At 33.5% G+C, this 16,753-nt stretch overlaps 1 long non-coding RNA gene and 1 pseudogene across 1 annotated transcript; both read left to right on the top strand.

Moving 5' to 3' along the window:
* The first annotated feature begins 7,370 nt into the window (after window positions 1-7,370).
* LOC112638179 lies at window positions 7,371-9,394 on the top strand. The gene is made up of 3 exons (XR_003122900.1): window positions 7,371-7,760; window positions 8,680-8,998; window positions 9,111-9,394. It is a non-coding gene; the product is annotated as an uncharacterized LOC112638179 (long non-coding RNA).
* Window positions 9,395-13,814: 4,420 nt separating this feature from the next.
* LOC105252196 lies at window positions 13,815-16,482 on the top strand (annotated as a pseudogene).
* Window positions 16,483-16,753: the final 271 nt, after the last annotated feature.

The raw sequence follows: 16,753 nt of genomic DNA, 5'->3' as shown, positions 1-16,753 counted from the left end.
CCTCGTCTGCGTTGGGACATTCACGGTATTCAATATATCCTCCATTGGCGTTTTTAATATTGTTGTACGACAATTCTCACAATTATTTTTCTCAATACATCGTCGTGCGACATACCCTGCAAAATATGTTATTGCATTATCATCATAATTATTAAGTATACTTACATTATTTATGTCCACATCATATTCCTCAAGAATGTCTGAATGTTTGTCAAGTAATTCTGTTACTAAATCGGTATCATCAACATCGTCTTCAACATCATCAACAGCAACAACATTATTTGCACTCATACAATTTTCAACCGTCTTAATAATTTGATTCGGTTAATTAATGAGAGCTTCACTTTCAGAGCATTGCACATTGCCTTTATCGCTTGTCTGAATGTAACCAGTGGATAATATATGTCTAATTGATAGTCGGACCATTCTTGCAGTTGGATTTGAATTAAATTCTCCTCGTTGCCGAAGTTTTGAAAATAAATGTTCCACTGAATCCTGGTTGCATAAACCTGTTGCAAGTTCAAATTCTTCATTTTTACTTACAAGTTCTTTACACAAAGCAAAAATTGCTTGTGTCGTAATGATAAAACCTTTGAAACAAGGAACTTGATATATTCTGTCCGAAAATTTTGACCACCCTGAACACCACTGCACAAAGTTTGATAACAGATCTTCAATATCTGGATTTTTCCTTGATAATGATCGTTTTCCGCTGAATGTGACATTAAAACTGTAGGAGTTGCAAGCATCAATTACGTTGTTTATATGCTCTGCAAAATCAGCTGTCGCTTCCAATATATTTGAATTTAATTCTTTTGAGTCACCGGCTATTTTAATTGCACATGCGAATGTATGGCTAAATAATTGAAACGCTCTTTTTACATTCATTGCTTCAAAACAATTTAGATTAATATGTGCCCTTGAAATATGGGACAATAAATTAGAGCCTCCTTTTGTCGCATTATCAATACTCCAGGTTTTCACAAAATCAGAATATGATGCAATTATTTCTCCTTTGCCATATATATTGTCATGTGTTCTAAGAAAACTCGCTAATCTTTTTACTAGATGCGGAAAATCATCATATGAAGTATAATATTTTTTATTATTATATATAAAATATGGATTTTCTACATCAACGCCTAGTTGATTATAAGTGGCTTGATTATTTGTACCTTGATCACATGTCAAAAGTTTCACATTCGCACCTGTGTCATTCAATTTATCTAGACACATCTCAACTAAGTGAATTATTTCATGTGATTTCATACATTTACCTGGAAGATAATATGCCAATGGTTGTCGCCATGGATGACGTGCATTTAAGCTATCAAGGCAAAAGACAAAAACGCACCTCGTTCTTTCTGTTTGTCTGCCCAAAGGTCCTAGATCAACAAGACCTTCTATTTCGTTCTAATTTTGAGGAATATTCTTCATAGCTTTTAATAAACATCTCGTCCCATTTCAAGGCACACATTCTTTCTTCCTCAGGAATTTGTGCAATTTTTTCTTTCAATTTTTGAAATATAATATCACAAAATCCTGATTTTCTATTATATTCGTCTACCCATCTTCTAATTGTTGTTCTTTGTCCAGGGAAATTGCAACCTGCTTTCTTCAAACGGCAAAATGCTGACGCTGAATAATAATATAATTGTTTTGAAAGTATTTTCTCTTCCTCAGTATATCGTGTACGTGTTGTATGCAGTTGTAAATGTATCATGGTCTTTGCTACAGGATGCAGTTCTTGTACATTTATTAAATTTTTTAGCACTTTTTTCTTTTCTTTCTTTTTATTTGAATTTTTACACTTACATGTTTGTGCCATCCTTTGAATTCGAAATTCTAAGCACTTAATTTTTTGCCGCAAATTCAAATTCTCAATTTTCAATGCTTTGTTTTTTGCTTTTAGATCACTTTTTTCTTTATTATTTTTTGCAATGCTATCATCTTTGCATTCAACATTTCTTTCGTTGCTTTTACATTCAATATCTTAATGTATGAGTGGTTCCAATGCATCCATTCCATTACGTTTTCTTCTTTCGCAGATATTTCGAAATTTAAAGCTACAGGCCTGTATGTCCGTAGAGCACACTCTTCAGATATTTGCTCCTCCATTATTAGATTTTCATCGTTGGGTGAAAGTGCTTCTGTAATATCTCTTTGCATTTCACCTACTTCAACATTTTCGTTTGCAGAATTTGAGCCAGCGTTTTCATACGCAATTGGTACAGCATCCTTTCTTAATCGTACTTTTGTTGTGTTTGTAAATGATGTCATAACGAAATGATCTTCACATATTCCTAATTTTCTAAGGGTATTGGCAGACAATTTTTCCAACTTTGTATTTCCTTGTATTTCCTGTAACAAAAATATAACTCATTATGAAAATTACGATTACATGCTTACTTCAAGCTGACATAGCAATTGGTATATCGAATGTTTGATAAAAAAAATTTACTGTCAGGCGTGTCGGTTATAATCAATTCGATAAAGCGCTACTTCGTAATAGCGCATAGCAATTCACGTAAGATGTCTGCTTGTCACGGCGCTGACCCGAGTTCGAATCTTACTGCTGTCGTTTTTTTTTATTTTTATTTTATGAAATAATAAAATTAAAATAATAAATAATAAATAATAAATTAATAAATAATAAATAATAAATTAATAAATAATAATAATTAAAATAATAAAATAACAAATAATATGTATTGAATTTGGGAACAGAAAAGACAAAAAATTAATAAAATAATGACAATTATTGCACAAAAATATACCTGTATTGCGTATCCATGTATTGCATCTTGTATCCTTTTGCATTGGAAATTGGAATAGCCGTTTCTCATGCGAAAATCTCCCATTCTTACACTCTTTGTACACGCACTTATCATAATAACTATCTACAGGGCACTGACTCGACATAGTGATTGTTGTTTATTATAATGCAAAACAAAAAAAAATAAAATTAAAAGAACTTAAAAGTAGAAATAAAAGAGAAATACAACACGTGATAAAATAAAAAATAAAAATAAAAAATAAAAAAATTACACAACCGACACAATAAAAGCATACACGCACGTACGTGTACACGCAGAAATATTTACAGATAATGTGTCGTATTCTATAAAAGAAACGATAACACGTGTTGCAAAATACACAGATCTCACAGATCGTTAAAAAAAATATAAATTTATAACAATAGAAGAGATCTGTTATGCACAGATAATGAAGCACCGCAGAATCGAACGTCACTTGTAAAGCTCGCTACGCTGACTGATTATTTCCATTGTGTTATCGCGCATTACTTGTTTCATAGCATCAAATAGCCGCGAAATCACGACAATGAAACGTAATTCTTTTACATGAGCCAGGATGATATTTATCATAAAAACATGAAAAACATAATGTAATACAATATTTAGCGCATTAGATGCTGTATTGTGCCGTATATGTGTGAGTAATCTTATTGAAACTTTATTTTTTTACAAGAAAACTGTTCACAGCATTCGATACATTAGATGTTGTATTACATTATGTTTTTCATGTCTAACACTAACATGCAAATGCATCAAAGTAAGATATCATTCGCATCATCGATATGTATATTTTTCAAATTAATTATTTAAAAAATATATAAAATAAAACATTAATAATATAAGTTGCAAGCATTTATAAAATACAGATATAATCATTTTAAATAAAAAGAAAAGGTTTTATTAAAAAACATTTTTAATAAATGTCTTTATAATAAATAAATAAATTTTTTTCTATGTATTGGGCGCTCGAAGTCGTCTCGAAATCCTATCCGAATTATATAAAATGTAGCGCGTGAAAGATGAAACGGGGCCGACAAGGAATGGAAGGAGACATGAGCTTTACGATAGAAAATCACCGCTCGCCTCATGCCTACCGTCGCGTGATCTGCCATCATTGGTGAGACAAAAGCAGAACGATTATCGGCTCTTGTCTAACTCTCATGTCCATCTCATGTGAATAGTTCGGATATGAACTATAGCTCGGACATGAACCATAGCTCAGACACGAACCATAGCTCAGATACGAATCATGTATTATTATCGACTGTAATGAATGTAGTTAACGTTCACTTTGCCAGGCGGCGCATTAAGACAATGTGCTCGTTAAAGCGAGGTGGCCGCTCTCAGCTTTCTCTTTGTACATAGTCATTTATTACATTTGCCTACGTAGACACAAATATAGTTACGCAGAAATATTCCCTACATGTATAATGATAATTATATATACAGGGTGACCCATTTTAATTTCCCCAGCCAAATATTTCGGAAAATAATGAAGAATCGAAAAAATGTTTCAGACAAAAGTTGTATGGTTTCTAGGGGGACATAAGATGGCACTATTGGTTTGACCTTGAAGAGTTATTTGAAGGTCACATGAAGGTCACCTTCAATTTCTTAAATGGAATCTACATTTTCTCATTACATATTATAGTAGCTTATCTCGAGAGCTTTCCAAAACACTATAATAAAATATTTTTTTATTGAGTACTTTTCAAGTTATGAGGCTTCAAATCATTTCTTAATTTAACATAAACCGTAATATATCTAGTAAAATATTCATTTTTCGATTATCTTGCCTTAATACTTTTATGTACAAAATAAAGAGATAAATCAATTGGTGTAAAGAAAACACATAGTTATTTGTAAGAAAAAATATGTAATTTGCAATTAACAATTACATATTTTTTCTTTGAAACAACTATGTGTTTTTTTTTACACCAATTGATTTCTTTCATTATTTTGTACATAAAAGTATTAAGGCAAGATAATCGAAAAATGAATATTTTACTAGATATATTACGGTTTATGTTAAATTAAGAAATGATTTCAAGCCTCATAACTCGAAAAGTACTCAATAAAAAAATATTTTATTATAGTGTTTTGGAAAACTCTCGAGATAAGCTACAAGAATATGTAATGAGAAAATGTAGGTTCCATTTAAGAAATTGAAGGTGACCTTCATGTGACCTTCAAATAATTCTTCAAGGTCAAACCAATGGTACCATCTTATATTAACATTTTTTTGATTTTTCATTATTTTCCGAAATATTTGGCTGGGGAAATTAAAATGGGCCACCCTGTGTATATATATATATATATATATATATATATATATATATATATATATATAGGGTGTCCCATTTAACTTGACACATTGAAATATCTCCTAAAATGAAGAAATGTTTCAGACAAAAGTTGTATGGTTTTAAGGGGGACATAAGATGGTATCATTAGTTTGAACTCGAAGAATCACTTGAATGTCACATGAAGGTCACTACCAACTTTTTAAATGGAACACCCTATATGCTTTTGCATATTCTTGTAGCTTATCACGAGTGCTTTCTAAAACACTATAATTAACTACCTTTTCGTTAAATACTTCTTGAGTTACAAGGCTTGAAATCATTTCTTAATTTTACATAAACCATAAAATATCTAGTAAAATATTCATTTCTCGATTACCTTACCTTAATACTTATGCACAAAATAATGAGAGGAATCAATTAGTGTAAAGAAAACATAAAGTTGTTTTTAAAAAAAAAATATGGAATTGTTAATTGCAAATTACATATTTTTTCTTAGTAACAACTATGTGTTTTCGTTACACCAATTGATTCCTCTCATTATTTTGTGCATAAAAGTATTAAGGTAAGGTAATCGAAAAATAAATATTTTACAAGATATTTTATGGTTTATGTAAAATTAAGAAATAATTTCAAGCCTTATAACTCAACAAGTAATTAATGAAAAAATACTTAATTATAGTGTTTTGGAAAACTCTCGAGATAAGCTACAAGAATATGCAAAAGTATATGTCCCATTTAAAAAGTTGGTGGTGACTTTCATGTGACCTTCAGGTAACTCTTCAAGCTCAAACTAATGACATCTTATGTCCCCCTTGAAACCATACAACTTTTGTCTAAAACATTTTTTCGTATCTTTTAGATTTTACGAGATATTTTGATGTGTCAAGTTAAATGGGACACCCTGTAAATATATATATATATATATATATATATATATATATATATATATACCCAGATAGCAAAATCGGATAGAGCACGTTTTACAATTTATGTGTTACATACTATGTCAGCAGAATGTTGTTAATATTCTAGCAAAATATGCCGTTTCAGTTAATGTTGTCAGAAACACAGCAAAAGTTGAGCATAACGTGTGTTACGATGTAATGATAGAAATGCAGCAGAAATAAAGCAGAGTTTTACCAGCATAAATAGAACAATTCAATGCTGGAATAATGTGTCGGCAGAATGCATACTGAGAGTACGCATAATCTGTTGTCACAGTGTAATAGCAAAATCTCATCAGAAATATCAAACTTGTGCAAGCACGCTATAACAGCAGAAACACAGCAGCAATGCAGCATGCTCTGCCGTCATACGATTACATTTAATTTTTAAAATACAATTTTAAAGAAATATTTTAAAATAAATAATTATTAAAATAAACATTATATAAATATTATTTAATGTTTATTTTAATAATTATTTTAAAATATTTCTTTAAAATTGTATTTTAAAAATTAAATGTAATCGTATGACGGCAGAGCATGCTGCATTGCTGCTGTATATAAATATTATTTTTACATTGTAAAATATTCATATTTAATGTTTATTATATTAATTAAAATATTTATATACAAACAAAGGAGTATGAAATGATGAGATTTGCCCATTTCGGTTTATTCTCGGTTTTTAATTCATCAAATATCTTACTTCTTACTCCTTATTCTGTATTGCTTACTGCCATTATAGAATGGGCTTCATTCTATCTTTCTTTGATATAATAAGCAACAAATAAAAATAGAATAATGCTTTCATCACGAAAGCGAACATAACAAACGCGACATAAATGGTCTCTTCAGACCTAATATGAAATCCAGACAAAAGGCCGCAGCACACACTTTTGCATAAGCGCATAATCATATAAGCATAAGAAAATTGATTGGTTCATTTTCTTATGCATATACTTGGGGACCAATCAATTTCCTTATGCTTATGGTTATGCGCTTATGCAAAAGTGTGTGCTGCGGCCTATACTTGTATAAAAATGCATAAACGTATGCATAAAGAATTTGATGGGAGCATCCCATTTGACTACGCTGCAATTGACCATAGCCAATTATATCGACCTGTGCCACACGCAAATAACTCATTCATTAGCTATTTTCAGTTTTCAATTTGTGTTTTATCTTTTAATTTTTTTCAAAGGCCGAGAGCATCACTTTTGCATAATACTGTTACGCGCGCGCCCGAGTCATCACGGCCCTGCCGTTGTCCGGATCCCGTCGTCAAGAAGAATGTTGATAAACAACGACCGTCAGCTGAGTTTGAAGCCAGCTGTCTAGCTGTGCGGACGCGTTTTCCCCCGTGCCGATCCGTTGTGCTATTCGTATTATTATTCTGTGTTATAACGTTATCGTTTGTGTTCTGTGTTGTGCATTAAAGTTCCTAGTTGCCTTCAAAGAGTGTCCATTTATTTCGCGCGACTCGCGAGCGGCCGATCCTTCGTGCGCGACGTGTTCTTGCGCGTTCTTCGCGTGATTTTTATTTTAATTAATTTTTGAGTTTCTCCCTCTCTCGAGGGCTTCGACAGTAGCACCGTATACCAGTTTTTGGCCAGTATCTTATATTCCTTTTGGGAATTAGGGGCCACTCAAATTAAAGGAAGAAGAAGCAAGAGTCTGTGTTCCGGCCCTAAAATGTAAGGTTATGTTGATAAAATTCGTAAAATTAAATGCAAAAATTATCTTATTAATTTATATGTGTGTGTGTGTGTGTGTATGTGTGAACATTAAAAAATGTGTTTAATATAGTATGAGCAAATGAAACGCATCGAGAAAGAGTGTTTGCTAGAATTATATAATCAAAAAAACAGAAATATAAAAATTATATGCTAAACAAGATCGTGGCAGTCAATTCATTACTGAAGGTAAAAAAAAATAATTTTTAAAGTTATTTTAGTAACATTTTAGTAAAGTATTTTAAACATATCTATTATCTCTTATTATAGAAAACATATTGTCGTGCCCGGCGGGGCACGGGGTGTGGGGTAGCCGGGAGTATAAAATAGAACCGTATTATCCTTTAGAGTTTTTATTGTATTTTTAGTTTACAAATATATATTCACTTAATATCTTCTATTCTTATCAGTTTCTTTCGAGCCTTCTCTTCGTTGTCCTTTCCTCGAATCGTTCGTAAATAGATTTAGAGCGTTTACAATTTCTTTGGGTGTCTTCGTTGCACAATTTTAACGGTTTAGCACTCGGCACTACTTTAGTGATTGATTTATTACTTGTGACTGTCCGCCGCGGATTTGCGGTGGACGGCTTTTATTCCCTCTGTTTTGAAGGGTTTTTTGGAGGGGATCGCCTGGCAACATGACCATATATGGTCATGGGGTTTTCTGTGGCGTTCATAGTCAAAATGCAAACGAAGGAAGTTCAAAGTCGAATTCCTTCGTTAGCGTCTTTCGCGTTTCCGGTGAGCGACGGTAGTTCGCTGAGTTAGCGGTTCTTGGCGCGGCTCGCGAATGTTCTTTACGATATTCGCGAATGTTTTATATAATTACTAAAATAAGTTATAGTCTCTCGGGCTATAATATCTATTATCTCTTATTATAGGATGAAAGAGATAAATGGCCAGATATATGGTCCAAGAAGTAAGCCAGTTATTATGGATGAGAACTTCATTTGCAACAAGAACATTTATATAACTGTTGAAGTGCCTGTAGAGAATCGTTTGTTTTATCACTTTGTGGAAATTGATAAATTCGGCACAAAAATTTAAAAAAAAATGAACAATCAACGATTGCTAGGAGAAATGACTTTTATGCTTCTATAAATAGACTTCACGTAAAGGATATTTATATTCGTAGACTTCTGATGCTATACCCATGATATCCAAGTTGAATTATGATCATAAATTTGATAAGGCATTAAGGTAAAAGTATATAAAAAATAAAAATTATTAAATTAAAACTTTTTCTCTTTGCATCATATATACAGATTTTATTTATTTTATTAATTTAATTCTTTTATTTTTATATATACAGATATATATTTGGGAAAACTTTGATCTGTTGTAATCTGGAAGCAGCTACTTTGGCACAAGATTTTGATAGCTTGTGTTATGTTAGAAAGAGATCAAGTTCCATCCAAGGATTCCTTAGCTGGTGGTTATCTCAACACATTCAGATCATGACTTGAAATGCAGAAAACTAGATCGGAATTAATGTCTCGATATGTAATCCATTGGAATTAAAAATAAATATTTTAAACTTAAAGGAGCTATATTTGCAAAAGAATTACCAGAGAATTTGATATTATTTTCATCATTCTTAAGGTAACAAAATTTAATATAAAAGAGAAAAACTTCCCAAGACTTAAGAAATAAAATTAATTTTATTACAATTTTATTAATTTTACAGGTTTGTTACTGCCAGATATTACAAGCAAGCATGGGCAATTAACAGCAAGCATAGACAAAACAAGACTGAGATTGATACATAATTTATATATATATATATATATATATATATATATACAGGGAGATCCCGAAAAACCTTCCGTCTTTAAAATGACGTATTCCTGATACTATTCTAAGACAATTTTTTCTTTACCAAAATTTGATTTGAAGCGTAGTTTTTGAATTATAAGCAAAAATAGTTAGTAAATCATGCGTCGGGTACAGGAGGCAGGCAGGGGCGGCCCGACGCGCCGCGAGCGCGGGCGCAGCTGACCGACAGGCGATTACCACTGCATGAGTCACTAACTATTTTATCTTATAACATAAAATTATGCTTGAAATAAAATTTTGGTAAAGAAGAAAATGTCTTAGAATTACATCAGGAATACGTGTTCCTTAAAATAATGTTAATTATTAAAAGTTATTCCGGATCGCCGACCGTCGAACGTTGTAATCAGCTGATTGCTACACGCGATGTGTGTATGGCGGAGTGTGTGCGTAAAAGAGAGAGAGAGAGAGAGAGAGAGAGAGAGAGAGAGAGAGAGAGATTGCTCACTCACCTTGTAGCAGCGTAGCGAATCTTTATGCTACGTATTGTTGTAACTGCTGCACGATTATCAGATCGCTGCACCGCTGATGTTAGAGATGCGCGACACATCGAAACTTTCTCACTTCGAAACACTTTTACACTCGATTAACACAGATTACGCGATAACGAGTTTATTATTCTGTTTATTACTCACTCGATTCACATCGTTTTATCGAGACTAAAAATTACTTTAAAAGAAACGCGAGAGAACACATGACTCGACGCGAAGCGACGGACCGCGGAGACTGCGCGACCACGAGGGTTATGTGTTGCCAGAAACGCGACACGCGACATCTAACAATAAACGACTTGCACGACTGACGCGAGATAAGACGAACAATCGGCTAAAACTTTCTCATTGCGAATGCGGTAGAAAACATGAAACGTATAAAACATGAAACGTACTTAAAATAATTAATTATTTATTATAAATAATAACTATTTTTAATCATAATAAATAATTATTATTTTAAAAAGCATGTGTTATGCGTTATTACATTTTTGAAACTATTGCATTCACGATGCGAAGATTTCAGTCAATCGCAGGAATAATGTAATTAACAAATTACATTTGGGAAAATTTATTTTTATTCTGCTCACAATAAAATGTTCCAACGTGAAAATGTATTGGTCGCTCTGAAAAGAGCGGATTGATTAAAAAAAATTTTAGAGCAGATGCTCAAAATGCCCGCCATCCATCCTAACGCAAGCTCTCATGCGTTTTAATAAATTTCTTTCGACGTTTTCCATTATTTCTTCGTCGATATTCCAAATAGCGAATCGTAATCTTGTCTCTAGATCTTCGATATTTTCGGGAAGCGTTTTATAAATGATTTCCTTACAGTATCCCCATAAGAAAAAATCTAGAGGGTTGAGATCCGGAGATCTTGCGGGCCAACGTATCGGGCCGTATCGACCCATCCAGCGTCCAGGAAAATTCTCGTTCAAAAAATTTGTAACAATTCTGGCGTTGTGTGGCCCAGCACCGTCTTGTTGAAAGATAATATTATTTCTTTCAAATAATGGCACATCTTCCAGGAAATGTGGTAGATTTTCTGTTAAAAAATCGACGTAGGTTCCTCCAGTTAAAATGTCTGGAAGAATAACCGGACCAAGAATTTCAGTGCCCATTATTCCAGCCCATACATTAATCTTCGAGTTTGAAAATTTCGTAATCGCGTGACTCTCGGATTTTCTTCGCTCCAAAAGTGCATATTATGCACATTAAAAATTCCTTCTTGTGTGAATAGCGATTCATCGCTGAATATCACACGAGAGGAATATCTTGGATCTTGATCGACGTTTCGCAAAAAATTTTCGCAAAACGTTCGTCTTGCAGGGTAATCTGCTGGTCGTAAATGCTGCACGCGTGTATAATGAAACGCGTGCAACTTTTCTTCTTTTAATATTCTTTGTACGGTTGTATACGATAAATCATGTTCTCGAGCGACTACCCGAATACTTGTTTCGGGATTATCCTCGAAAGTACGTAGAACTCTTTCTGTATTCCGTACATTTCTAACGCTGCGATTTCTCCCAGCGTCATGTTTGTTCGGCAGGACACTGCCAGTATCGTATAATCTTTGAGCTGCTCCAAGTATGACATGACCCGATGGATGTCTTCGGTTTGGATATAATTCGGCGTATCTTCTTGCAGCAGGATTCTGCTGCCCGTGACACTCGCCAAGTGCCATCAGCATGTCGTAGTATTCTTGATTTGTGTACGCTGCCATATCTTCTTCGCGCTTATTGATATCGCTTATTGAGATCGCTGATAATCGCAAGCTTATTGATTGCATTATCGATCGTGCGTTTAATTTATACGATCTTCGCTGGGGGTCTGCGCCCCTCCTCGCCTCCCGCGACCAATCGCGAATGTCGCGCACGCTTATTAGCGATTGGTCGCGGGAGGCGAGGAGGGACGCAGACCCCCAGCGAAGATCGTATAAATTAAACGCACGATCGATAATGCAATCAATAAGCTTGCGATTATCAGCGATCTCAATAAGCGATATCAATAAGCGCGAAGAAGATATGGCAGCGTACACAAATCAAGAATACTACGACATGCTGATGGCACTTGGCGAGTGTCACGGGCAGCAGAATCCTGCTGCAAGAAGATACGCCGAATTATATCCAAACCGAAGACATCCATCGGGTCATGTCATACTTGGAGCAGCTCAAAGATTATACGATACTGGCAGTGTCCTGCCGAACAAACATGACGCTGGGAGAAATCGCAGCGTTAGAAATGTACGGAATACAGAAAGAGTTCTACGTACTTTCGAGGATAATCCCGAAACAAGTATTCGGGTAGTCGCTCGAGAACATGATTTATCGTATACAACCGTACAAAGAATATTAAAAGAAGAAAAGTTGCACGCGTTTCATTATACACGCGTGCAGCATTTACGACCAGCAGATTACCCTGCAAGACGAACGTTTTGCGAAAATTTTTTGCGAAACGTCGATCAAGATCCAAGATATTCCTCTCGTGTGATATTCAGCGATGAATCGCTATTCACACAAGAAGGAATTTTTAATGTGCATAATATGCACTTTTGGAGCGAAGAAAATCCGAGAGTCACGCGATTACGAAATTTTCAAACTCGTTGGAAGATTAATGTATGGGCTGGAATAATGGGCACTGAAATTCTTGGTCCGGTTATTCTTCCAGACATTTTAACTGGAGGAACCTACGTCGATTTTTTAACAGAAAATCTACCACATTTCCTGGAAGATGTGCCATTATTTGAAAGAAATAATATTATCTTTCAACAAGACGGTGCTGGGCCACACAACGCCAGAATTGTTACAAATTTTTTGAACGAGAATTTTCCTGGACGCTGGATGGGTCGATACGGCCCGATACGTTGGCCCGCAAGATCTCCGGATCTCAACCCTCTAGATTTTTTCTTATGGGGATACTGTAAGGAAATCATTTATAAAACGCTTCCCGAAAATATCGAAGATCTAGAGACAAGATTACGATTCGCTATTTGGAATATCGACGAAGAAATAATGGAAAACGTCGAAAGAAATTTATTAAAACGCATGAGAGCTTGCGTTAGGATGGATGGCGGGCATTTTGAGCATCTGCTCTAAAATTTTTTTTAATCAATCCGCTCTTTTCAGAGCGACCAATACATTTTCACGTTGGAACATTTTATTGTGAGCAGAATAAAAATAAATTTTCCCAAATGTAATTTGTTAATTACATTATTCCTGCGATTGACTGAAATCTTCGCATCGTGAATGCAATAGTTTCGAAAATGTAATAACGCATAACACATGCTTTTTAAAATAATAATTATTTATTATGATTAAAAATAGTTATTATTTATAATAAATAATTAATTATTTTAAGTACGTTTCATGTTTTATACGTTTCATGTTTTCTACCGCATTCGCAATGAGAAAGTTTTAGCCGATTGTTCGTCTTATCTCGCGTCAGTCGTGCAAGTCGTTTATTGTTAGATGTCGCGTGTCGCGTTTCTGGCAACACATAACCCTCGTGGTCGCGCAGTCTCCGCGGTCCGTCGCTTCGCGTCGAGTCATGTGTTCTCTCGCGTTTCTTTTAAAGTAATTTTTAGTCTCGATAAAACGATGTGAATCGAGTGAGTAATAAACAGAATAATAAACTCGTTATCGCGTAATCTGTGTTAATCGAGTGTAAAAGTGTTTCGAAGTGAGAAAGTTTCGATGTGTCGCGCATCTCTAACATCAGCGGTGCAGCGATCTGATAATCGTGCAGCAGTTACAACAATACGTAGCATAAAGATTCGCTACGCTGCTACAAGGTGAGTGAGCAATCTCTCTCTCTCTCTCTCTCTCTCTCTCTCTCTCTCTCTTTTACGCACACACTCCGCCATACATACATCGCGTGTAGCAATCAGCTGATTACAACGTTCGACGGTCGGCGATCCGGAATAACTTTTAATAATTAACATTATTTTAAGGAACACGTATTCCTGATGTAATTCTAAGACATTTTCTTCTTTACCAAAATTTTATTTCAAGCATAATTTTATGTTATAAGATAAAATAGTTAGTGACTCATGCAGTGGTAATCGCCTGTCGGTCAGCTGCGCCCGCGCTCGCGGCGCGTCGGGCCGCCCCTGCCTGCCTCCTGTACCCGACGCATGATTTACTAACTATTTTTGCTTATAATTCAAAAACTACGCTTCAAATCAAATTTTGGTAAAGAAAAAATTGTCTTAGAATAGTATCAGGAATACGTCATTTTAAAGACGGAAGGTTTTTCGGGATCTCCCTGTATATATATATAAGAGGGTAAATATACCATATAGCACGAATCTTTTAATTATATTCCAGCAATGTTGCTACAATATTTTTGCAACATTGCTGTAATATGACTAAAAGATTTGTGTTGTATGGGATATATCATAACATAGATATAAATGTATACATAAATACATACAAATATTTTTTTAATAATACATTTAAAATGAGATATTATGTCATTTCTTATTTCTTTAATATATTTTTGTACTTTTGTTGCTGTAATATAATCAAAATATGTCTGAGTCTATTTATAAATTATATTGATGATGGTCATTTATGGTTTTTTAAAGCGTATTTAATATTAATAGTTGAAATGTTATCATTCTAAATATTTCTGTTATTTTAACAGTTTACGATAAAAATCTCTAAATCATTATTTAAAAAATTATACTCATTTCGCGATTTTAAATTAAAATTTCAGAATCAAAAGATAATTAAGTTTTAATTTTTTTTTAATTTGTAGAACTTTATAAATTTTAAAGAAAGTTATACGATATACTTTTGTCTACATAACAGAATACTTGTGTGATTAAGACTAATTGTTATAACTTTTTATTTGCATTCCTACAAACTTGCATTATTATAATTTCATTAAATTTCTCATCTGCTTTTTATATTTTTTCAAAATAAAAAGTGCGCGTGTTTGTTTTCATATAATTTCGTTGTAGTTGTGCTTTGCGCAAAGATAAGATACTGCTTACTCTTCCAATTGTTAGTATCAATTTTTTAAGGCACGCCGGTGTTTTTACCGCGGAGGAGGTGGTTTATATTGCAAGGGAAAAATTGATTAGGCTCCAATCCCTTTATATCGATCAATTTAGAAGGCTACAATATATATTGAGAGAAAAAAGACGAAAGTATTTACTTGCCCTGAAGAAAGAAAAGGAAACGTTTTGTAAGTAAACATTCAAGTTAGAATATTGTTATATTTTTCAATAAGTAAAAAAAATTAATTTAAAAAATATGCAGGTAGTATACATGATCAGACTAAGGAAACTGCGAAAGAAAAGAAACTTTACGAAAAGTTGAAAGCTTTAAATCGCTATCACAGACGGAGTGGTACTGAAGCAATACTTTATAAGAAATCATTAGAACGTCGCGCACAGGTAATATGTTATAAATATATCATTATTTATATAAATCAATTGCATAACAAAAATAATAATAATAATACACTTCAGGAAACTGAACCAACTCAGAAACCGCCAAATATGTCCAAGTGTGTGTTTACTGAAGGTGGCGTGAAATGCGGCGAAAGAACTTTTCCATCGGCTAAACATTGTCGCAAACATATTCTAAAGGTATATGTGCATATATATTTATATTATGTTTTAGAAGCGATTATATAATTAATGTAATTTTAATCTATCATTTTTTATTCTATGATCACAACAGGACCAACATCAAGTTTTATTCAAGGCATGCGGAGCGATACGATCGGATGTAAAGTGTCATGAACCTGTGCCTGTTATTTTCGATTCTCATGTGTCTTTCATATGAACTTGCCGCCGTCATGCAAACTGGAGCCTGTAAAGGTACAAAGATGATTAATTGAATGTCTTTATGATTATTTGAAACAAATTATTTCCAAATGTATTTTATGTATAATTTATTTTTAGTTCGAGGAGGAGAAACCTACGACTCGAGAAGTGTCAATGATTGACAATCAATCGATGGAGATTGATGTAGTGGGCGAGGCGCAAGAAATCGATCCTGATGACGATATGGCGGGTTTGATGAGAGAAATGAACGACTCCGCTCATGTAAAACCTTCTTTTGTAAACGAGAGTTTGAATAGTGAAACTAGTACAGACACTGCGTTCAGTTTATCGGCGCAGATGAGTGATCCGGATGATTTCGTTAATGTATGACAAAATATTTTTCTGTGATTTTCAAATTATGACATCTAATTTATCGTTGCTCGATTGATACAAAATGTCAGGGATAATTTGCTAAGATGCTTTTCCCTGTTTACTATACTCATGTGATAAAAGATATAACGAGACAAAAATTCTTCTATGATCAAACCATATTTAGGTTCTTGTGATAATGTAAATATACATGTATATGATAGGATATATATATATATATATATATATATATATAATAATATATGTATATATAACAAGTGCAATTTTAATTGAAACGTTTATAATTGTGTGTAAGAAATACCTTGTGATGAATAAATTTTATAATGTCAGTCTGACAATTAGTCATGTATCTGAAAATAATATTATATTCATTTTTAAAAGATAGCGAAAGAAAAATAATTTGTTTGTATGACAAAATGGTATTATGTATATATAATGAACTAAAGTAATAAATTGCACTTGTAA

Source organism: Camponotus floridanus, unplaced genomic scaffold (assembly GCF_003227725.1).
Source record: "Camponotus floridanus strain SB8 unplaced genomic scaffold, Cflo_v7.5 scaffold258, whole genome shotgun sequence".
In the NCBI taxonomy this organism is placed as follows: domain Eukaryota; kingdom Metazoa; phylum Arthropoda; class Insecta; order Hymenoptera; family Formicidae; genus Camponotus; species Camponotus floridanus.
This window is presented reverse-complemented; position numbering and strand designations above follow the sequence as displayed.